The sequence below is a fragment of the Hemitrygon akajei genome, chromosome 20 (genome assembly GCF_048418815.1).
Source record: "Hemitrygon akajei chromosome 20, sHemAka1.3, whole genome shotgun sequence".
NCBI lineage: Eukaryota > Metazoa > Chordata > Chondrichthyes > Myliobatiformes > Dasyatidae > Hemitrygon > Hemitrygon akajei.
Window position 1 is genome coordinate 25,014,115 of NC_133143.1, and position 24,530 is coordinate 25,038,644.

General features: G+C 40.9%; 1 long non-coding RNA gene across 2 annotated transcripts in view; it reads left to right on the forward strand.

The window, feature by feature from the left end:
• LOC140713654 (uncharacterized) overlaps positions 1-22,916 on the forward strand; it is a 30,757-nt gene extending 7,841 nt beyond the window's left edge. The window contains exon 4 of one of the 2 annotated variants that reach the window (XR_012095697.1): positions 16,450-22,916. This is a non-coding gene — a long non-coding RNA (uncharacterized lncRNA). The remainder of the gene's footprint in view (positions 1-16,449) is intronic. The other variant, XR_012095696.1, reaches the window with a different exon arrangement.
• Positions 22,917-24,530: the final 1,614 nt, after the last annotated feature.

Here is a 24,530-nt window from a genome sequence, read left to right on the forward strand (position 1 = left end):
GAATTGCTTTCAGACTTACAGACTGAAGTAAACATCTGGGGAGGAGTGTCACAACAAACTGAGTTGAAAGAACATGAAGATTTGCATTCCTTAAGACCACACAGGCCTTGTTTTTCTGTACTTCTATTGGATATCTTGGCAGTGAAAGTGAAGAGTGGGAACACTATGACCTCCCCAGAAGAGAGCATTGAAAAGAGTGGCTATTGGCACTATTTTCACAGTCTTGTTTTGGAACCGTCCCCATGGATTAAAGGAGAGGACCGCTCTCTTCCTGGAGACACATCAGGCCTGTAGCAAAGAGGTGGCATGAGGAAGTCACCATTCAGGTTAATACAAGGAGTCAAGCCTCTTTAACATGAACGGGGAGCCGTGACCTTGCTCATGCAGTGCAAGTTGCTAGAAGTGATTTTATTTCCACTGCATCAGTTAGTAAGGAGCTAGAGGAATTGAGAGCCCACAAAGTTGTGACTGCAGTGTTACTGGCAAAATAGTTCTGACCCTTCTGAGCAGCTACAGGTTGAGATTGATCTTCTCATGGAGAAGTAGTGCATTGTTCTACCTACCGAGCTAATATACAGAAAGGAGCATGAGGAGTAGAGCGTTGTTCTACCTACCAAGCTAATATACAGAGTGTGCTCCTGGGAAACTTTGATTAGATCCCTGTTTACCTTTCCTCCTCCCTTGATTGCTCTCTGAATACTCTTGTCTTTCTCCCCCACTAGTTGCGGAGCTGCTCCACATCTGGATGAACCTGTTGTGTGTTCATTTAGATCTTAAGCCACATCTAAAACCTGGAGTTCTGAAATTCTACTGGTTTCTGAGCAATGAAACGGACACCCAATCAGCCCAGCCAATTCTCTTCACAATGAATTTTGCCAAGCATGCATCTGGCTAATGAAGATCACTCTGAGTGCAGGGGTTAGGATGGGGCAGGGCTAGCCTCCCACCAACAACTGAACTCCATCAACTAAATTTAATAGTTCTGGAATTAACTGGTGTTTCACAAAGTTTAACCTCGCTACCTCCTAATTACACGAATTTCTGCACAGCCTGAACTGGCCAGCACTCTAAACAGAATTAGAGGTGTATTTTATGTATTTCAGTGAATTTGTTACACTGAAAAAAACGCTAAATTTTGAGTCTTTGGTTTCTATACAAACTAAATGTTTCACATCAGTACTTGTTCAAATGTTTTTCAGCGATCAAAATTAATTATCAGTAATTTGGTAGGGATGTGTTTGAAATTTGTGCCATTGTTCCATTATTTTTCTCCAGATTATATTTTTTTCTCCAAAAATACTTCATTCAGAAATATTATAAAATAAAGTGATACCTTAGCAACAAGCACGGTCAGTGAAAAACCTGGCTGCCGAATGTGCTTTTGCCAGGAGAGTAAGGGGGAGCTGGCAATAAACTCATGAGATTATGACATCACACACAAATTACATGGTGATATGTTTCTATGTGATTTATGTCGGTAGAGCATGAGCAGAAACAATAGGAGGAGGTTTCCATGACGATAGTGTTTCTTTAAAAATCCCAAAATGATTCACTGGTTTTTGTAGCTATGATGTTTAGTGTCTCATTCAAATTAAATGCAGATCTCAGTTAAAGAATTTTACGTAGAAAACATAGAAAACCTACAGCACAATACAGGCCCTTCGGCCCACAATACTGTGCCGAACATGTACTTACCTTAGAAAATACCTAAGCTCCATGTACCTATCCAGGAGTCTTTTAAGAGACCCTATCATATCTGCCTCCACCACCGTTGCTGGCAGCCCATTCCACGCACTCACAACTTTCTGCATAAAAAACTTACCCCTGACATCTCCTCTGTACCTACTTCCAAGCACCTACTTTAAAGCACCTTAATCCTCTCGTGCTAGCCATTTCAGCCCTGGGAAAAGGCTCGTCCACACAATCAATGCTCTATCAGGTCACCACTCATCCTCTCTCGCTCCAAGGAGGAAAGGCCAAGTTCACTCAACCTATTCTCGTAAGGCATGCTCCCCAATCCAGGCAACATCCTTGTAAATCTCCTCTGCGCCCTTTCTAAAGTCTCCACATCCTTTCTGTAGTGAGGTGACCAGAACTGAGCACAGTATTCCAAGTGTGGCCTGACCAGGGCCCTATATAGCTGTAACATTACCTCTTGGCTGTTAAACCCAATCCCACGATTGATGAAGGTCAATACACCGTATGCCTTCTTACCAACAGAGTCAACCTGTGCAGCAGCTTTGTGTGCCCAATGGACCCCTCTGGTCCTTCACACTGCCAAGAGTCTTACATTAATACTGTATTCTGCCATCATATTTGACCTATGAAAATGAATCACCTCACACCTATCTGAGTTGAACTTCATCTGCCACTTCTCAGCCAATTTTTGCATCCTGTCAATATCCCACTGTAACTCTGACAGCCCTCCACACTATCCACAACACCCCCAACCTTAATGTCATCAGCAGATTTACTAACCCATCCCTCCATTTCCTCATCCAGGTCATTTATAAAAATCACGAAGAGAAGGGGTCCCAGAACAGATCCCTGAGGCACACCACTGGTCACTGGCCTCCATGCAAAATATGACCCACCTACAACCACTCTTTGTCTTCTGTGGGCAAGCCAGTTCTGGATCCACAAAGCAATGTCCCCTTGGATCCCATGCCTCCTTACTTTCTCAGTAAGCCTTGCATGGGGTACCTTATCAAATGCCTTGCTGAAATCCATATACACTACATCTACTGCTCTTCCTTCATCAATATGTTTAGTCATATCCTCAAGAAATTCAATCAGGCTCGTAAGACATGAGCTGCCTTTCACAAAGCCTTGCTTACTATTCCTAATCATATAAAGCCTCTCCAAATGTTTATAAATCTGGTCTCTCAGGATCTTTTCCATCAACTTACCAACCACTGAAGTAAGACTCACTGGTCTATGATTTCCTGGGTTATCTGTACTCCCTTTTTTGAATAAGGAAACAATGTCTACAACCCTGCAATCCTCCGGAACCTCTCCTGTCCCCATTGATGATGCAAAGATCATCACCAGAGGCTCAGCAATCTCCTCCCTCACCTCCCACAGTAACCTGGGGTATATCTCATCTGGTCCCAGTGACTTATCCAACTTGATGCTTTCCAAAACCTCCAGCACGTCCTCTTTCTTAATGTCTATATGCTCAAGTTTTTCATTCCGCTGTAAGTCATCCCTATAATCACCAAGATCATTTTCCATAGTGAATACTGAAGCAAAGTATTCATTAAGTACCTCTGCTATCTCCTCCGGTTCCATACACTCTTTTCCACTGTCACACTTGATTTGTCCTATTCTCTCACATCTTATCCTTTTGCTCTTCACACACTTGTAGAATGCCTTGGGGTTTTCCTTAATCCTGCTCGCCAAGGCCTTCTCATGGCCCCTTCTGGCTCTCCTAATTTCATTCTTCAGCTCCTTCCTGGTAGCTTTATAATCTTCTGGATCTCTATCATTACCTAGTTTTTTGAACCTTTTGTGAGCTTTTCTTTTCTCCTTGACTTAATTTTGTACACCACGGTTTCTGTACCCTACCATCCTTTCCCTGTTTCATTGGAACATACCTATGCAGGACACCAAGCAAATAGCCCCTGAACATTTGCCACATTTCTGCTGTACATTTCCCTGAGAACATCTGTTCCCAACTTATGCTTCCAAGTTCTTGCCTGATAACTCCATATTTCCCCTTTCTCGAATTAAACGCTTTCCTAACTTGTCTGTTCCCATCCCTCTCCAATGTTATGGTAAAGGAGAGAGAATTGTGATCACAAGTTCTGGTTATGCGACCACTGATACCAGACAGACAATCTCTGAAGAGTATTGATAATGGCTGGGGACACCCGTCTTGTAAGACACTGCTCAGAAGAAGGCAACAGCAAACCACTTCTGTAGAAAAATTTGGCTAGAACACTCATGGTTGTAGAAGGACGACCATCTATGTCCATGTCATACAACACCACACCTAACGAATGATGAATGAATGATGGCTCAGATTGTTTTTCTTTCCTTTCTTATCTGGGAATACCACTCATTCCACTCATTGACTGGACAACCTTATTTACAGTTTATCCACTTAGTTTTACCCTTTCAGAAATACCACCTCTTCAGCTTTGCAGGCTCTTTTTGTCTCACTTTCACTTTTGACAAAAGGTCTCCAAAAATTGACTCAATTTCTCTCCCTATGCATGTGTCCTGACCTGCTGAGTATTTTGAGCATTTTCAGTTTTTGTTTCAGATTTCCATCATCAGCAATTTTTCTGTCTTTCTTCACTAAACCACATTATTTGCTATATATTTATTTGGGAGAGACAGTGCTTGTTAGTGTCAGATTTTTAATTTGTGCAACGTCAATGTGTGGGTGGTATGACAGCACTGCCTGTTCACAGTGCTGGGGATCCATGTTCAGTGCTGACATCGGCAGCTGCCTCTGCAGAGTTCGCAGGTCCTCTCTCTGAAGGTGTGTGTTTTCCCAGGGTGCTCTGCTTTCCTCCTGCATCTCCTTAGTCTGTTCTCAGATCGCTTGCCTTTTGTAAGTCAACTTTAACACCTGAGAGACCGAAGAATTACTGGGATGTGGACAGGGAAAGCTGATGGGCATGGGGGAGAGGGTATGGGGAAGCAGTTAGGGAAATGGGATTGATGGAATTACTCTGAGAGTTGGCATAGAATCCATGAACTGAATGGCCTCTTCCGGTGTTGCGAAAAATAAGGAACCCAGTCATCTTGAACTTCCTCCACATGTACACATTAAATGGGGCAAACCTCTGAACTTGAACCATTATTTGAGGAAAACAACATAGACATAAAACAATACTGCAGACGACAGGCCCTTCAGCTGATCTTGTCTGCACTAAGCACTTTGCTGAAGTAAACAAAATCACTTCTGCTAGCACCTGATCCATATCCCTCTATCTCAACATAATATGCGGCATTCTGACTGCTTCTTAAAAACCACGATATAGCTGCGTCCACCAGTATCCCTGTTAGCCCCATTCCGGCCCTTTGTGTAAAAAAAATCCCATAAACCTTTTAAGGACTTTCCCCTCTCACCTTAAGTGAATGTCCTCCAACGCTTAGCATTACTACCCTGGGGAAACAGGACCTGGAAAAAGTAAATTTTTTACAAAGATTTCTTTTGTTGGTTTATTGATGCTACATTGCAGATAGCACATCTGCTCCTTGCCATATACATCCCTCCTGATAAGTTAAAATTCTGTTGCCATAAAGGGCATCTGATCCACTTTTGCCCCTGGCTATAATTATCCACAATGAGTTTTACACGGAGGGAAGCACATAGGAACAAGAATGGGCTAAGAAACTGCATTTTCCAATCAGCTTGCAAAGTTTAGAATAATATTTTCCTGTTCCTGGACTCACTGACACCTTGCTTGGATATAACTCCATAGCTGACTTTATATTTCCATATATGCGCTGTTTCACTATGGAAACACAAGGTCATCTATGAACTGTATCCTATTTAGCCCATTAAGTCTATGCTCATTCCTGCCAGTTTTCCCTATGCTTATTCTCTCCATATACTTGTCAGTACCACCACCCACAGTTCACAGGAGAAATGTGGATGGAATCTGGAGGAAATTCACACTGTTCCAGACAAAAGGATTAGCTTTATTTGTCACATGTACATTGAAACATACAGTGAAATGCGTCATTTGCATCAAATCAAATCAGCGAGGATTGAGCTGCAGGCAGCCTGCAAATGTTGCCATGCTTCCGGTGCCAACGTAGCTTGCCCACAACTTCCTAGCTGTAACTGCACAACTTTGGCAAGTGGGAGGAGATCAGAGTACCCAGAAGAGACCCATCTGGTCAGGAGGAGAATGTACAAACTCCTTATTGTCATGGCGGGATTCGAACCCTGATCAGTAATCGCTGGCACTATAAAGCAATTGCCTTAACTATTCCACTGCCGTGCCACCCTTGAAGTTACAAGAGTAATGTGCAAAGTCCATTCAGATAGCACTAGAGGATGGGATTGAATCCAAATCACTGGGACTGTGAGGCAGCAGCTCAATTAGCTGCACGACTGCCACTCTCTGGTACTTTGCCTATCCAGCCTTTAATCAACTGTATATGTATTGACAACGTAAGGCAAGAAGTATCCATACCTGAATTCTTTATGAATACATGCACATACCTGCAACAGGCACTTCCAGGTTGTGATCAGGACTTGAACCCTAGCAAATGTTCATCCCCTGGCTCCAAGAGTCTTGAACTTAATTTGGCTCTACATTGGCTGAGACCTGCTAACTGGATCCAGACAAAATATCAAATCTGGACTCTTTTTTTCTCATTCATAACTACTAAAATATCTAAGCAATTAGTTCTTTCCAATATTCTGAAATTTTTTTTGGAGTTTGCTGGTTACTTCCATATAGTGCAGCAATTGAAGGGTTACTGGACCTTCTCTTGGTTTATCATTAAACAATCTAACTCTATGGAAAATATATACAGCCTGAAAGGATGCTACTTCCAACTGCAGTATTTACAAATGGCTTAATAAAATTAGTCAATATTGAATAAATGTTAATATTGTCTTGGGTAAATTATGTAGGATCATTAGAAGGAGAAGTTGAGCCATTACTCATCGGATATTAAAAAGACATCCTGTCTTGAGGTCTGCCACCATTTCACCCATATGTGAATTCATTACCAAGCCATTGCCTCTTCATACCTAGGTCTGCAAATGCAAACTTTTGAATTTGACTCATTTTCTTGGTGTCTTAATGCTAAGCCTAGTGAACTAGGTCGAAAAAAAGAATCCACTTCCTTAATAAATGACATGAACAGAGAATATGACTTGGTGACACTTGCTTTACACTGTAGAAAACTTCATACGGTAGTCCACACTTTCATTTCTGTCCCGCCACCTCTTTCATGACTCATCAATGAGGTGGCTGATGAGATTTCTTCTCCTCTGTTAAACAGCTGGATACATACCATTTTACCTATCTAGTCATAGCTGGAGAATCACCTGCAATGACTTGTGCCTTCACTTCTACCTCTAATGCTTCAAGTGGCCTAAACTCTGTCCTCTCCTAATTCTCAACAACTTCAATTAAATTTTCCAAATGCATGCTGTCTCCATCCCTTTGGATCTCTCATCTAGTTCTAACTTGTCATTCTATTGGCCTAACATGCAGCACTGGATAAGCAGAAATTTCGTCTGGCTAAATATCTGGAGGATCAAAGCCATTCTCTTCCTTTTCTGTTGCAAATTTAATCCTCTAGCCATAGATTTTCCCCTTGCCTTGACAACTGGATGAAAATACAGTAGAATGCCAACTTGGTTTCATATTTTAACTTAGGGATAAGCTTTAAACTACAAATGTGCCATTGTCCGGCCTGCCTTCTATCTCCACAGCACTGCCCAAATTTGGTCTACCTCAACTTGACTTTGCTGCCTCTAAATTTTCACTCATGGGTAACAGGTCCTATTCTACTCTCCATACAACAACCCTGGCTGCAGGCATTTTGACTTTCACTCATTCAATCATCATCAGGTTATGAAGGCACAAACAAATGGGTTTCCCTCACCAAATCTCTCTGCCTCTTTTCCTCTTTCAACTTCTAAGACACCCTTCAATCGTTGTTTTTGACAAAGTTTTTTGCTACTGGCCCTAATATTTTCTTGTTTATTTGACGATGCTTTCATGAAGCACTTTGTACTTTTGCCGTATGTTGATGTAGTTGTTAACATAGAGATTCATTTCCTTAAGTCTCTTCTCCACAACAGGTGGCATTAGGTAATTTGGCCTCTGCAGTCATTGTAGCGCCATTTTTCTAGAACTTGAAATCTGATTTGAATCTTTCAACTACATGAGAATGTGAAAAAGTAATTTACTGCATTAAATACTTCTGAGAAATTCTGTCTTGCAAAGGGCTTTTCTAAAGTATGTAGTCATTACGCATCCAGTTTGGAAGGCTCCAAGGCTGAGCCTAAATGCAGCATAAATCAAATGATGTAATCCTGCAAATTTTATGGACTGTCACCCTTGGGCAAAATATGCCAGAGGAAGCTCAGAGTTGATTTGTCTGAAAATATCACAAAGCCTGTTGTAGACTGGTGTGCATTGCTGGAATGTAATGTGCTTTGAAAGGGATCTGCTGCTGATAGTCCAAGCATTTCTTTTGCTTGACAGTAGCTGAACTCTGTGTAGACCATTTGACTGTAAGACAGAGGAGCAGAATTAGGCCTTTTAGCCCATTGAGTCTGCTCCACCATTCAATCATGGCTGATCCTTTTATCCCCCTCCTCAGCCCTACTTCCTGGCCTTCTCCCCATAACCTTTGATGTCATGGGCAATCAAGAACCTATCAGTCTCACACCTAAATGCACCCAACAATCAGGCCTCAACAGATGCTTGTGCTAACAAATTCCACAAGTTCACCACCCTCTGCCTAAAGAAATTTCTTCACATCTCTGTTTTAATGGACACCCCCCCTCAACATCCTGAGGCTGTGCCCTCTTGTCCTAGACTCCCCCACCATGAGAAACATCCTGTCCACATCTACTCTGTCTTGACCTTTCAACATTCAAAAGATTTCTTCGAAATCCCCCCAATCCTAAATTCCAGCGAGTACAGGCCCAGAGACATCAAACGTTCCTCATATGATAACCCTTTCACTCTCTGAATCATCTTTGTGAACTGCCCCTGTCCAATGCCAGCACATTATTTCTTAGATAAGGAGTCCAAAACTGTTCACAGTACTCAAGATGAGGCCTCTCCAGTGCCTTATAAAGCCTCAGCATCACATCCCTGCTCTTATATTCGGCACTTTTTGAAATTAATGCTAACATTGCATTTGCCTTCCTCACCACCGACTGAACCTGCAAGTTAACCTGTAGGGTGTTTTGCACAAGGACTCCCAAGTCCTCTTACATCTCAGATTTTTGGATTTTTGGACATTTGAATATTTCTTTGTTTTTGGAATACAACTATGTTGCACTTTCCTCATTTTTCCCAGAAACTCAAGCCATTGCTGCTCTGCTGTCATCCATGCCAGCATCTCCTTCCAATTTACTTTGGCCAACTTCTCTCTCATACCATTATAATTTCCTTTACTCCACTGAAATATTGCTATATCAGACTTTACTTTCTCCCTATCAAATTTCAAGTTGAACTCAATCGTATTGTGATCATTGTCTCCCAAGGGCTCCTTTTCCTTATGTTCCCTAATTGACCCAGGTTCATTACATAACAGCCAGTCCAGTATAGCTAATCTCTAGTAGGGTCAAGGACAACCTCCTCTAAAAAACATCTCATTGGCATTCAACAAATTCACTCTCTGGAGACGCATTACCAACCTGGTTTTCCCAATCTGCCTGCATGATAAAATCTCCCATGACTATCATAATATTGCTTTTTTGACACACCTTTTCTATTTCCCATTGTGTTCTGTAGTCCACATCCCAGCTACTGTTTGGAGACCTGTATATAACGCTTATCAGGGTCCTTTTGCCCTTGTAGTTCCTTAATTGAACCCTCAAGGATTCAGCATTCTCTGATCCCATGTTACATCTTTCTAATGATTTGATGCCATTCTTTACCAGCAGAGCCACGCCACCCCCTCTGCCTATCTTATTATCCCTCCAATATAACATGTAACCTTGAAGGTTCAGCTCCCAATTACAACCATCCTTCAACCACGATTTAGTGATAGGCACAACATCAAAGCCAACCATCTGTAAAAGTGTCACAAGATCATCCACCTTACTTCTTATACTGCATGTACTGAGATATAACACTTTGAGTAATGTAATTGGTCTGCTTTTTGATTCTGCATCCCCAATGCACTGATACCTACCCTGCTGGCTGCAATTTTATCCAACCATGTGCCTACACTTCTTAACAGTCTGATTGTATGCTATCTTTGCTTTTTTTTACCATCCATCCTATCCTGAGTCCTGCCACTCTGGTTCCTACCCCTCTGCCAAATTAGTTTAAGCCCTCCCCAACAGCTCTAACAAACCTGCCCGTGAGAATATTGGTCCCCCTCAGGCTCAGGTGCAACCCATCCATTTTGTATGGGTCATACCTCCCCCAGAAGAGATCCCAGTGATCCAGGAACCTGAAGCCCTGTCCCCTTGCACTGGCCTCTCAGCCATGCATTTATCTTCCAAATCATCCTCTCTCTACTCTCACTGCTGAGTAGCACAGGTAGCAATCCAGCTTTCTGCCTAGCTCTCTAAATTCACATCCACAGAATTTCCTGTCTGTTCTTCTGACTATTCTGTCCCCTATTACTACCACTCCCCTCTTCTCAGTTACACTCTTTCCCTTCCACACCATGGACTCATGCTCAGTGCCAGTAACATGGTCTCCCTGGCATTTCCCTAGAGTTCATACCCCACAACAGTATCCAAAACAGTATTATTGAGGGGAATGGCAACAGGAGTGCTCTGCACTAACTGCTTATTCACCTTCCCATTGCTTCTCCTGGCAGTCACCCAGCTACCCACCTCCTGTAACGTAGGGGTGCTTACTTCCCTGTAGCACTGATCAATTATCTTCTCCCTCTCCCATATAAGCCGAAGGTCATCCAGCTGCTGCTCCAGATCCCTAACAGGGTCTTCAAGGAGCTGCAGCTGGATGTACAGCGACTACCTGGAACTGCACACTAGATTTGTATGGTTATCCACAACACAGGAATTTCACTCTTTCAGCACCAGACCACTTATCCTTTTCCATGCAAGACTCATGACCACTACCACGTAGCTTCCTTACAAAGTCTTCCTGGCCTGGACTGGAATTTGAAGGGTTACTCATTTCCGAATCACTTCAGAGCTGAAGTGGATCTTAATCCTTGATTTGCACTCTGGAATCTCAGCATGCAAAGGCATATATTTTTTAATGTGAATGCAGTGCAAGCAGATTACAAACAAGATGAGGAGTGGCTAATGGAAGCTAATGTGAATCCCTATCACCCCAGCAATTACTCGTAAAAATGTATGTTGTGAGGCTGTGGATATATATATCCATAGTTTTGATCATGGAAATAAGTACCTATTTTTCTGTAAGCAGAAAGTTTAAATTCCTCCATGTGATTCTCGGTGCACAATGCCCTCCATCATAAAATGAGATGATGAGGCTTAGATTGCTGAAGTAGTGGTTTTCTTCTATCAAGACCAAAACAGTTGCAGTTTAATGAAATGCTGCAAAGTTAATTGTAAGCAATTTACCAAGGTCTGGAAAATGTAAGTAACAATTTGCTGGAGGAAATGAGTGGGATGAGAAGCATCTGTGAGGGCAATGGAATTGTCAAAATCAAAGGAAATTTATTATTGGTACATGTATTTTAAACCATAGCACCTTGAGATTCATGTTTTTGCAGACATTTAAAGTAAAAAATACAATAGAATCTATGAAAAACTAAACAGAAACAAAGACTGACAAACAATCTATGTTTAATGGAAGACAAATTACGTAAATAATAAAAATAATTATTTCTGAGAATATCAGTTGTAGAGTCCTTGAATGTGGGTGTGGGTTATAGAAGCAGTTAAGAATTATGGTGACTGAGTTATCCTTGTCAGTTCAGGAACCTAATAGGTATATGGTATTAACTGTTCCTGAGCCTGGTGGTGTGGGACCTAAAGGCTCTTGTACTTCGTACATAATGGTAGTAGCCTGGCCTGGATGGTGGGGATCCTTTGTGATGGATGCTGCTTTCTTGTGACAGTGCTCCATGTGAATGTGCTCAACGGTGGAGAGAGCTTTGCCTGTGATAAACTGGGCTGTATCCAGCACTTCCTGTAGTCTTTTCTGGTCTTGGGCACTGGTGTTTCCATATCAGGCCGCGATGCATCCAGATTCATAGTGGTTTGTCAACGTTTTTAGTGACATGCTGAATCTACGCAAACTTCTTGGAAAATAGAGACACTGTCATGTCTGCTTTCTTTTGAGGGCACTTAGGTGCTGGTGCCAGGGCAGGTTCACTGATATGATAACAGCAAGAAGTTTGAAGTTACTGATCCTCTCCACTTCCGATCTCTTAGCTAGGACCAGCTCATTGATCGCTGGTTTCTTTCTGCAGTAGTCAATAATTGGTCTTTGGTTTTGTTGGTGTCGAGTGAGAGGTGGTCATTGTGGTAGCATTCAACCAGAGTTTCAACCTCCTGCCTTAATGTCTATTCGTAACCACCTTTGATTCGGCCAACAATGGTGGTGTCAGCAAATTTAAATATGGCATTAGAGCTGTAATTAGTGACACAATCATAGGCAAAACGTGAATAGAGAGCAGAGGTCTCAGTAAGCAGCCTTGTTGTGCACCTGTGCTGATGGGGATTGTGGAGGAAATGTTATTGCTAGTCTGTACTGAAGTCTGCAAGTGAGGAAATCTAGGATCTAGCTGCACAGGGAAGTATCGACGACAAAGTCTTGGAACTTAGTGATGAGTTTTGAGGGGACAATAGTGTTGAATGCTGAGCTGTGGTCAGTGAAGAGCATCCTGACGAATACACCTTCATTGTTGTGGTGTTCCAGAGCTGAGTGAAAGGCCAATGAAAGTGTTGACCTGTTGTGACCGCAGGCAAATTGGAAAAGATTGAGGTCTCTCCTCAGAGTGGAGGTGAGATGCTTCATGACCACCCTCTTAAAGCACATCATCACAATAAGTGCTACTGGATAGTAGTCACCGAGGCAGGTTACCACATTATTCTTGGGTACCGGTATGATTGAAGCCTGCTTGAAGTAGGTAGGTACCTCAGACTGTCGAAGTGCAAGGTTGAAGATGTCCGTAAACACTCCAGCCAGTTGATTAGCACAGGTCTTCAGTACTTGGCCAGATGCTTTCCGTGGGTTCACCCTCCTGAAGAACTCTCTTACATTGCCCTCCAAGACTGAGCACATGGGATCATTGGGGGCTGTGGGAGTCATGAAGGTGCCTCCATGTTCTGATAGTCAACATGAGCAACATTTAGACATAAAAGGCATTAAGCTCCTCTGGAAGCGAAACCCAGTTGTCACTTATGTTGCTTGGTTTTGGTTTGTAGGAAGAGATGGCATTCAAGCCCTTCGAGTATGTTTATGTGATTGAAGTATAGTCCAGAATTGTCATTTTGCATGTGAGATTGCTTTACCTGGATTGCCGACTGTAAATGCCACAGTGGGTTCATCTAGGGCTTCTGGTTGGGGAAGACTCCGAATGATCTTGTCGGAACACACTCATCCATGAACGCCTTTGTAAAGTTATTGATAACAGTGGTGTATTTATTCAAGTCCTCTAAAGTCCTCACTTGTCTACTCGTCCCCCCCATCCCTTCCCACCGATCTCCCTCCTGGCACTTATCCTTGTAAGCGGAACAAGTGCTACACCTGCCCTTACACTTCCTCCCTCACCACCATTCAGGGCCCCAGACAGTCCTTCCAGGTGAGGCGACACTTCACCTGTGAGTCGGCTGGTGTGGTATACTGCGTCCGGTGCTCCCGGTGTGGCCTTTTATATATTGGTGAGACCCGACGCAGACTGGGAGACCGTTTCGCTGAACACCTACGCTCGGTCCGCCAGAGAAAGCAGGATCTCCCAGTGGCCACACATTTTAATTCCACGTCCCATTCCCATTCTGATATATCTATCCATGGCCTCCTCTACTGTCAAAATGATTCCAAACTCAGATTGGAGGAACAACACCTTATATACCAGCTAGGTAGCCTCCAACCTGATGGCATGAACATTGACTTCTCTAACTTCCGTTAATGCCCCTCCTCCCCTTCTTACCCCATCCCTGACATATTTAGGTGTTTGTTTTTTTCCTCTCTCTCTCTGCCCATCACCCTGCCTGCTCTCCATCTCCCTCTGGTGCTCCCCCACTCCCCCTTTCTTTCTCCTGAGGCCTTCTGTCCCATGATCCTTTCCCTTCTCCTGCTCTGTATCACTTTCGTCAATCACCTTTCCAGCTCTTAGCTTCATCCCACCCCTTCCGGTCTTCTCCTATCATTTCGCATTCCCCCCTCCCCCCACTACTTTCAAATCTCTTACTATCTTTCCTTTCAATTAGTCCTGACGAAGGGTCTCGGCCCGAAACGTCGACAGTGCTTCTCCTTATAGATGCTGCCTGGCCTGCTGTGTTCCACCAGCATTTTGTGTGTGTTGTTTGAATTTCCAGCATCTGCAGATTTCCTCGTGTTTGCTCCTTTAGTAAGTTGTTTGTTGCTCCAGTTTCCAGCATCTGCAGTCCCTTGTGCCTCTGGAAATGTATGATTTGGACAATACAGCGCAAATGATGTGAATTCCTAGAAGTCTTCACCTGGCTTGTTCAACTCCTTAAATATTGTACAAGTTTTCTTCCTTGTGTTTTCTTGCATTGAAAAGCTGAGGCTGTTTTGCCAGCATGGCTGAGCAAACATCTTCTGTCTTTGTACTGATGCTTCTTACATCATATTGTGAGTTGAATCTAAACACAAAATATTGATGATGGCAATCTGAAATAAGTGCATAAAATCCAGGAGCTACTCTGTATGTCAAGAAGCATCTGTGGATAAACAGTTCTGATGAAATGCTAGTGACTTAATATATTAACTGAACGTTTCTCTCCATTGATGTTTGAGTATTAACAGCATTTTCTGTTTTAGTTTCTAGTAATGGTGCTTTGTTCTCATATTAACTAAATTTAACTGTGAAGTATTGTATCTTCCATTGTGTCAAAGTAATTAATTGTTTCCTTTAAGAAACAATAATGTTAGGTAATACACTAAGAGAACACATCTGAATTCTCATGTAATAACTTGTTTTTCATTGCTAAAACTCAGTTTCAATTCATGATACATAAAATTAGTAATGTAAAATATAATTGAACAATTGCACAATACAAGTGTGAAAACAGATTAATGGGAATTATTGTACATTGACCAGGTGATGACAATCTAACTGCCCTGATTGTTCTCCTTTGCTGAGAAGTTGCAGTTGGAAGAGGGAATCGAGATACTGTTTCAGTCTGCCCGATACTGAGACATATGAATGTTGCAGGTCATTTATGTATATAAATTACAAAAATAGTAGTTGATTAGACCAAACACACAACCACACCACATACTGGGAATCAGAAATTGGATGGGAAATGCTGGAAATACCAAGCAGATCAACAGCATTCGTGGAGTGAGAAACAGAGCTAACTGTTCAGTATGATGACCTTTCATTGGCATTAATATATGGAGTTTAGCAGACATTTACAGGGATTGTAAACACTCAACACACTAAAATGCAATGTTTACTTTTGATTAAAAAGCACCAGTAACAAGCATCACCTCCATAATCAACAGATACATAATGGATTGTTCTAAATTTAGCCATTGGATTAAACATTGACTTGCTGGTTTAATGAATACTTGTAAAACTATAACTGCTGTGTGAAAAAGGTCATGAAAAATGAAAAAAAAAATCATGTAATATATCAAGGAAAGAATAATATGGCTGATTTCAGAACAGAATTAATGAAACTGTATTCTTGTTGAAACTAACCATATTCTAAACTTGGATTCAAAGAAAAACTATATACTGTATATACAGATAATTTAAACACCATGACCAAAATTCTGTTGACCAGAAATGTAAATTGCTTCACAGGAAGTTAATAGAATACATCACTGTTGGAGCTGCCTGTAGTTTTTAACTTTAAGCCTCACCATCAGTGTATATCCAAAGCTTATATTAATAGTCAGAATTAATATATAATAAATCCATTTTCTTATTTTAAGGGAAACCTTTGAGAGAAAATTGAATAGAGATTGCCCCCAGCAATTCTGTGCAGCTTGCTCTTTCATCCTTAATTTTATTGGAAACAGTTTTGGATGATTCTTGTTTGCAACTCACATGTATTATCTCTTCTGCTTATTTCAAAGGTGAACATGGCTGTATCTTGTGTTCATACATGTGCTGCTACCCTTCAGGTGAACTGTAAAATCATGCTCCTTGCTGCTGTGCAATTTATATTTCTTCTGCACACTCCAAGCAGCCTCTTATTCTCCATAATTACTATTGGATGTTGATACTTGGAAAATTTTAGAGCTGTCCTTTTATCCATCATTACTTATGATTACTAGCTGCATATCCAAATTTAGTGTTCATTAACATTGGTAATTGGTGTATTACTCTCACACATACACAAGATACAGTGAAAAGCTTTTGTTTGCCTGCCATCCGGACAGATAATTCCATACATAAGTACATAAAAAGGACAACGACAGAAGGTAGAATATAATGTCACACTAACATAGAAAGTACAGATGCAGTCCAGATACATGAATAGAAATGGTGACAATCTACCACAGAAAATGTAAGAATGATTGAGTTGTTTTACTATTTGCCTTGTTATATAATATATAAAGCAAACCCTCTTTGGAGGAATTATTCTTGTATGTACCATTTTAGTTGTGTGACTTTGCATGCTTGTTGATGCAGATTGATATCGAATGACATCAGCATTAAGAGACCGATGATTGGGTGCTTCCAGCCAATTGCAATGGTACTCCGAAACTAAACTTCCCATCCTTGACTGACATACTGGAGTAGAACAGCTCGTGTTGGACCTCTTCTTGGAAATGCACCGAAACCTGACAGGTTTTGGAATAACATACCGGGATTTAAAAGTAAACATGTTGGGAATGAAATAACATGCTGGAATAATGCATTACCACACAGTGCCTCAAAATGGATTTGTGTACTGGAGGGCTGGATTAATGTACTTCATGTAACACACTGGAATAATGTACTGGCACATGCCGTGTTTTGGGAAGCTGTAACAGGATGCAACACCTAATATTGGAGATCCACTCAAGTACATAATCTGGAATAAAATACTGGAAGAATGGATTGGAACATAGCATTCTGCATTGGAATGTAGCCCTGTATCATTATTATGTGTGGAATACAATATTGCAAACTGGAATACTCTACTGGAGTATGTCATGTTTTGGAGTAACATATGGGAAAATAACACCTTACTTGGAAAATGAACTGGAACAGCCCCTACTGGAGTAATATCCTGGAATACAATACCTGGCAATGGGTTACTGCACTGGAATATAATACTTGATGTAGGAATAATGTTCTGGAACATAACATATTGTGTGGAATACAATGGCTTTCTGTGGAGTAATTATAATACCTTCTGTTGGAATACCTTATTGGAATACAATATCATGTGCTGAAGTAATGTACTGGGTTACCTCTTTTTGGAATAATGTACAGGATTGCATCACCTACCTTGCATTTGAATAATGCACTGGAATACAGTATATTACATTGGAATATTGGGACATGTTCTATTGGAATGATGTACAGAATTGCAAACCTTACAGATGTAGAATGGACTGGAACACAGTGCTTTCAGTCGGAATGATGCACTGGAGTGCAATCTTGGTGATGGATAGTTTGCTGGAATTGAATGCATTATGTCAAAGCAGCATACTTGAACACGACGTAGAAAATGTGTGAAGTACTCAAGATGAGACAGCATCAAACAAGTTGCAGAGATGGGTGAGAGAATGCAAAGGAAAGTCTGTGATCACATGGAAACCAAGAGCCCAGTGACACACATTGTGTTAGTTTCGAGAGATGGCAAAGGCTTATTAATCGCAGATTAACAATCTGTATGAGATGAAAATAGACCATAATGAATGCAAATTAATGTTGGAACTCAAGATGCATAACACTGCAGCTGAATTAAAATAAGTTATAAAAAAAAGTGTTGGATTACCAACAGGTAAGTTAACATCTGTGGGGAAAGGTAGGATGTATTATTTTGTATTGTGTTAACCAGATAGTTCTAGTACAGATTAGAAAATTGGCTGTGCAAAATTGTTGAGTTCAATATTGAATTCTGAGGCCTATAAATTTTCTAGACTCTTGAACCTATATTGAGCTTTGTTGAACCATATAAGAAAGCAAAGGTCAGAGTGGGGAGGAGGTGGAGAACTAAACTGACAGAGTTGAAGCTTAGCATGACCCTCGTAGACTAAGCAATGTTGTTTGTCCGTCCCATGCAGAACAGAGCATTCTGAGAACGCTGAATTCAGCACTCAGAACTGCTTTAAGTACAAGTGCATCTGGACGGAGTATTTCAATCCTTCATGGTGAGAAGGGAAGAGATAGAAGGACAGGTATTGCAGCTCCTACAGGCAAATGGAAAAATGTTATGAGAAGTGGATATCGAAAGGTGAATCAAAAAGTCAGAGAAGGAATGAACCATCTGTTATTTCCAGTTACTGTTCACTTTAAATCTCCATCCTCTCCCTATTCTGACTGCTCTGTCTTTTGCCAAGTGCATTATTTCAACAGAGCCCAAGATGAGATCAAGTTACAGAATCTTGTTTTCTGACCAGGCATACTGTGGTTCTCAAGAGCAGCAGTTTCAGATAAGCAACCTTTCCAATATGTGTAAGAATGGGAAGATTCTTTTAAGAGGCCCCCTCTGCAGCCTTGCATTATCTATCTCCACAGTTACTCACTGAACTAATGAGTGTTTTGTTTTAGGTCTTTTGCAGTTGCAGTGTTTTGTATTTCTTAGTTCCATCATTTCCCTTTTTTCATTGTTCTTTTTTTCACCTCCAATGGACGGAATTGTGATTAACATTGTGTTAATCCTTTGATGCCATTTGTGTCTCACAAAACAGAAAGCTTTGTTCTCTCCACCCATCTTTCTCTCCTCGTGCCTGATTTCTAACTTTTAGTTCTGATAAAGGTTTATTGACTTGAAAAGTCACTTTTGCTTCTGCAGGTATAGCTGCTGCCTAACCTGTTAAACATTTCTAGCATTTTCTGATTTGCTTTATGCCTTTTCATCTTAATTTAAATTTGGAATAATGTATTTTAAATGTCTTGCAATAATAGCTTGAACATGACACTTCACCTTTTATTTATATACTAGAAAGCAATATTCTTGTCAGGTATACTCTAAATTGATGTCATTCTTGGATTAATAATTTAGAATACAGCTCTGGTGTATGTATACTGGAACAAGATACCACACTCTGTGGTTTGATGGTCCCAATTAAACCTTATTGTAATATCCTTAAGATGCCAGGCAGTTAAACTAATTTAATATCCATACTTTCTTTACAGGGTTAATGATAGACCTCCATGGGATAAAAGAGGTTGGGAACCCCTGTTTCTTTATATCACTTGTTTAATAGTAGATTTGCATTTGTGAAGCAATTATTCTCATTTCTCATCAATGTATAATCTACAAGCACTGAAAGTAAAGCAATGATTTTACTATGAGCTAGGAATAATTCAGAATATTGTAAACTCTAAATTTTCATGGAATTAAAGAGATTTTCCATACAGCATTGAAATAAACCTACTGTCATGTTTTTGTTCTTCACGGGCTATTTCAAGATTCCTTGTACTCGTATAACTTTTGACTCTTTTCTCTTTTAGATAGATAGATAGATAGATAGATACTTTATTCATCCCCATGGGGAAATTCAACTTTTTTCCAATGTCCCATACACTTGTTGTAGCAAAACTAATTACATACAATACTTAACTCAGTAAAAAAAAATATGATATGCATCTAAATCACCATCTCAAAAAGCATTAATAATAGCTTTAAAAAGTTCTTAAGTCCTGGCGGTAGAATTGTAAAGCCTAATGGCATTGGGGAGTATTGACCTCTTTATCCTGTCTGAGGAGCATTGCATCGATAGTAACCTGTCGCTGAAACTGCTTCTCTGTCTCTGGATGGTGCTAAGTAGAGGATGTTCAGAGTTATCCATAATTGACCGTAGCCTACTCAGCGCCCTTCGCTCAGCTACCGATGTTAAACTCTCCAGTACTTTGCCCACGACAGAGCCCGCCTTCCTTACCAGCTTATTAAGACGTGAGGCGTCCCTCTTCTTAATGCTTCCTCCCCAACACGCCACCACAAAGAAGAGGGCGCTCTCCACAACTGACCTATAGAACATCTTCAGCATCTCACTACAGACATTGAATGACGCCAACCTTCTTAGGAAGTACATTCGACTCTGTGCCTTCCTGCACAAGGCATCTGTGTTGGCAGTCCAGTCTAGCTTCTCGTCTAACTGTACTCCCAGATACTTGTAGGTCTTAACCTGCTCCACACATTCTCCATTAATGATCACTGGCTCCATATGAGGCCTAGATCTCCTAAAGTCCACCACCATCTCCTTGGTCTTGGTGATATTGAGATTCATGGATTCATGAGGGGGAAGCAATATCATTGCCTCAGTCATTCTATGTGTTATGTAGTTTCATGTGCTTGACACTCTTACCTTGAAGAAATTTATTCTGAGCTCCTTATTGGATGTATAATTGCTTTTTGAGCATAGTGATTAGTTCAGGTCTGTCAGAGAAGTGAAACATTTGTTTTAACTCCACCACATAGATCTTCAAAGGCATTTAACAAGCAGCCTCTCTTGTAGCGAAGGAGACCCACTTTTTCACTCTTTTCTGACATTCCTTGTAAAAAGAACTTCCCCCACTGTTTATTCATTTCCTAAACATAGGGCTCAAATCAGGGCACTAAATGAAGTCTAACAAGTGATCCAAAGTTTAATATAAAAATAGGCATGAAGGAATGTTGTATTTTAGGAGACCAATGCAAAGCTGGGAAGATTTAAGGAAATAATTTGAAATATTAAGACTGAGCAGCCAAGGAGGTAAGAAATGGTCACACACAATAAATCAGAATGAGAAGAAAAGGCAATTCTTGTATATGGCTGGAGGATATTACAGAGTTAGGTGTGAAGGTAGGGAAAACAAGGCTAGAGTAAATTGAATATAGGCCAACATTCATAGTTTAACTTGAGCTGGTATTGTGAGAAATAGTTTCGGTCAGACCGTTGAACCTTGTTTGCACTTTCCAGCTGCCTAGCTTCTGTCTCAACTTGTTATCTTGTGTTCCTTTGAGTTCATTACACAGTATCATCCTTCAAATAAACTTTGGTTTATCTACTGTGTGGACAGCTTGATTTAAAAATATGTTGTCAATGTACTATGTCAATATTTTTCCAGCTCTGTGGATGGTGTACTTCTGTAATTCTTTGGGCTGGCAGGATTTTTCATTAACTTCTGTCTGTATTGAACTTGAATTTTCACTTTATTTTGAAAATCCTAGATGGAGGGCGACCAATTGCTGTCCATTTCTTTTTAAGTCCATAAGACCATAAGATATAGGAGCAGAAGTAGGCCATTCAGCCCATCGAGTCTACTTCACCATTCAATCATGGCTGATCCAATTCTTCCAGTCATCCCCACTCCCCTGCTTTCACCCCATACCCTTTGATGTCCTGGCTATCAAGAACTTAGCTATCTCTGCCTTAAATACACCCAATGACTTGGCCTCCACAGACACTCATGGCCACAAATTCCACAGATTTACTACCCTCTGACATAAATGATTTCTCCGCATCTCTGTTCTAAATGGACGTCCTTCAATCCTGAATGCGTACCCTCTTTTCCTAAACTCCCTTACCATTGGAAAAAAACTTTGCCTTATCTAATCTGATCAGGCCTTTTAACATTCGGAATGTTTCAATGAGATCCCCCCCCCATTCTCCTGAACTCCAGGGAATACAGCCCAAGAGCTGCCAGATGTTCCTCATACAGTAACCCTTTAATTCCTGGAATCATTCTCATGAATCTTCTCTAAATCCTCTCCAATGTCAGTATATCCTTTCTAAAATAAGGAGCCCAAAACTGCACACAATACTCCAAGTGTGGTCTCACGAGTGGCTTATAGAGCCTCAACATCACATCCCTGCTCTTATATTCTATACCTCTAGAAATGAATGCCAACATTGCATTTGCCTTCTTCACCACCGACTCAACCTGGAGGTTAACCTTTAAGGTATCTTGCACCAGGACTCCCAAGTCCCTTTGTATCTCTGCGTTTTGAATTCTCTCTCCATCTAAATAATAGTCTGCCCATTTATTTCTTCCACCAAAGTGCATGACCAAACACTTTCTAACAGTGTATTTCATTTACCACTTCTTTGCCCATTCCCCTAAACTATCTAAGTCTCTCTGCACACTCTGTTTCCTCAACACTACCAGCTCCTCCACCTATCTTTGTATCATTGGCAAATTTAGCCACAAATCCATTAATCCCATAGTCCAAATCATTGACATACATCATAAAAAGCAGTGGCCCTAACACAGACCCCTGTGGAACTCCACTGGTAACCGGCAGCCTGCTAGAATAGGATCCTTTATTCCCACTCTCTGCTTTCTGCTGATTAGCCAATGCTCCACCTATGCTAGTAATTTCCCTGTAATTCCATGGGCTCTTATCTTGCTATGCAGCCTTCTTGTCAGCACCTTGTCAAAGGCCTTCCAAAAATCCAAGTACACCACATCTACTGCATCTCCTTTGTCTACCCTGCTTGTAATTTCCTCAAAGAATTGCAGTAGGTTAGTCAGGCAGGATTTTCCTTTCAGGAAACCATGCTGGCTTTGGCCTATCTTGTCACGTGCCTCCAGCTACTCCGTAATCTCATCCCTAACAATTGATTCCAACAACTTCCCAACCACTGATGTCAGGCTAACAGGTCTATAGTTTCCTTTCTGCTGCCTCCTACCTTTCTTAAATAGCGGAGAAACATTGCAATTTTCCAGTCATCCGGTACAATGCCAGAATCTATTGATTCTTGAAAGATCATTGTTAATGCCTCTGCAATCTCTCCAGCTACTTCCTTCAGAACCTGAGGGTGCATTCCATCAGGTCCAGGAGATTTATCCATCCTCAGACCATTAAGCTTCCTGAGCACATACCTCACTTCCCTGACACTCTTGAATGTCTGGTATAGTGCAAATGTCTTCCACTGTGAAGACTGATGCTAAATACGCATTCAGTTCATCTGCCATCTCTGCGTCTCTCATTCCAATATCTTCTGTGTCCTTTTCTATTGGTCCTATATCTACCCTCAACTCTCTTTTACCCTTTATATACTTAAAAAAGCTTTTAGTATCTTCTTTGATATTAGTCGCCAACTTCCTCTCATAATCCATTTTTCCTTCCTAATGGCCTTCTTAATATCCTTCTGCAAGTTTTTAAAAGCTTCCCAATCCTCTATCTTGCCACTAGCTTTGGCTTCTTGTATGCCCTCTCTTTTTTGGTGGAGAATTGGCACTGATCATGCATTTTTGAACTATTTCTGAATACCTAATGTGTGGGTTTTCTTTGAAGGAACATTTCATGAATGCAAGGCAGCTTATAAAATAGGAGTTGTTTTTATACAAGACATTGGCCTGCATATTTACCTGGCAACAAATAGCAAAACTTTAAGTAGATTTTGAACCTTTGCTTAAACAGTCCAGTTGATCTCCTGGGCTGTTTGTAGTGTTAGCAACACAACCACAACTTGCACTTAAGTTAGTGAAATATCTTAGGGCTCTTAATCTGAAATTGGACACTGATGTACAGGAAGAAAATAAGGCAGGGAGCCAAAGACATGGACCATAAAAGTAGATTAAAGTTCTTAAAAAACACAGAAAAAGGTGGAGAAATTGTGCAGTGTGTAAGAGCAAGGCAACTGAAGAGTATTGGAAAGCATCAAAATTATGGATGCAGAAGAGGTTTGAATTTGTGTGGAGCAGGGATCCACAGGCTTACTGTGAAAGATTACAGAGACAGAGCGGTCAGCTCAGGATGGACTTTAAATGCAAGGACATCTTAATAAGACACCATATAGCATAGTATATCTATTACATTTCCAGTTAGCTTATCTCAGACGGGGCATTGGTTAGCTTCTGTGTTTTCATTGGGTGAATGAGAAATGATCCATCATATTTCCTTCACCTGGTTGTTGTAGAGAGAGGCTTGGTGAGAATGGTCTGTATTGGGTTATCGGACTTAGATGGGATTGGGCTAGGCTTTCAGTCCTGGGTGATTGAATACTCTGATGACTATCTCTGAATGTTAAGTCTGTAAAATCAACAAGAGATAAGGCATTCTAATTTGTTTTACTTTAATTGGTGCCTGCAGAGTTTTCTTTGGGATAGACTCATCTTTAAACAGCATTGGCCTGGTACGTTACACGGGCCCAAATTGGTCTTTGTCTGTTGTGTATGTGGCCTGTTTACACAACTATATTATTTTTAACAATGCTGGAGACAGGAACTGAGTTTCCATGGTTCTTTACTGGTAGCGTCTGAACTTTAACACACACGTACAGATCAATATGCACCTAATAGCGCATTCAACGACGTGTTACTAAAACATAAAGTAGTCCCTTATTATACTGTACGCTATATGGTATGCTCCTCCCCTTTTATTTTAATAGTGTATCAACTGTTTTTTTAACTGGGGCACAATGCTAAACAAATATGTTTACCCTTAACATACAAACGCCTACCATTTGTTTACTTAGTAACTTAATAATATCAAATTATAACAAAGTAACGTAATAATATCAAATTATAAGAAGCCTGTTTAAAAATTTTGGTCTAAGATCCATTTATAACTCAAGCATCTGGGGGGGGGGGGGCAGTGTCCTCCTAAAACATAAAGTAGTCTGTTA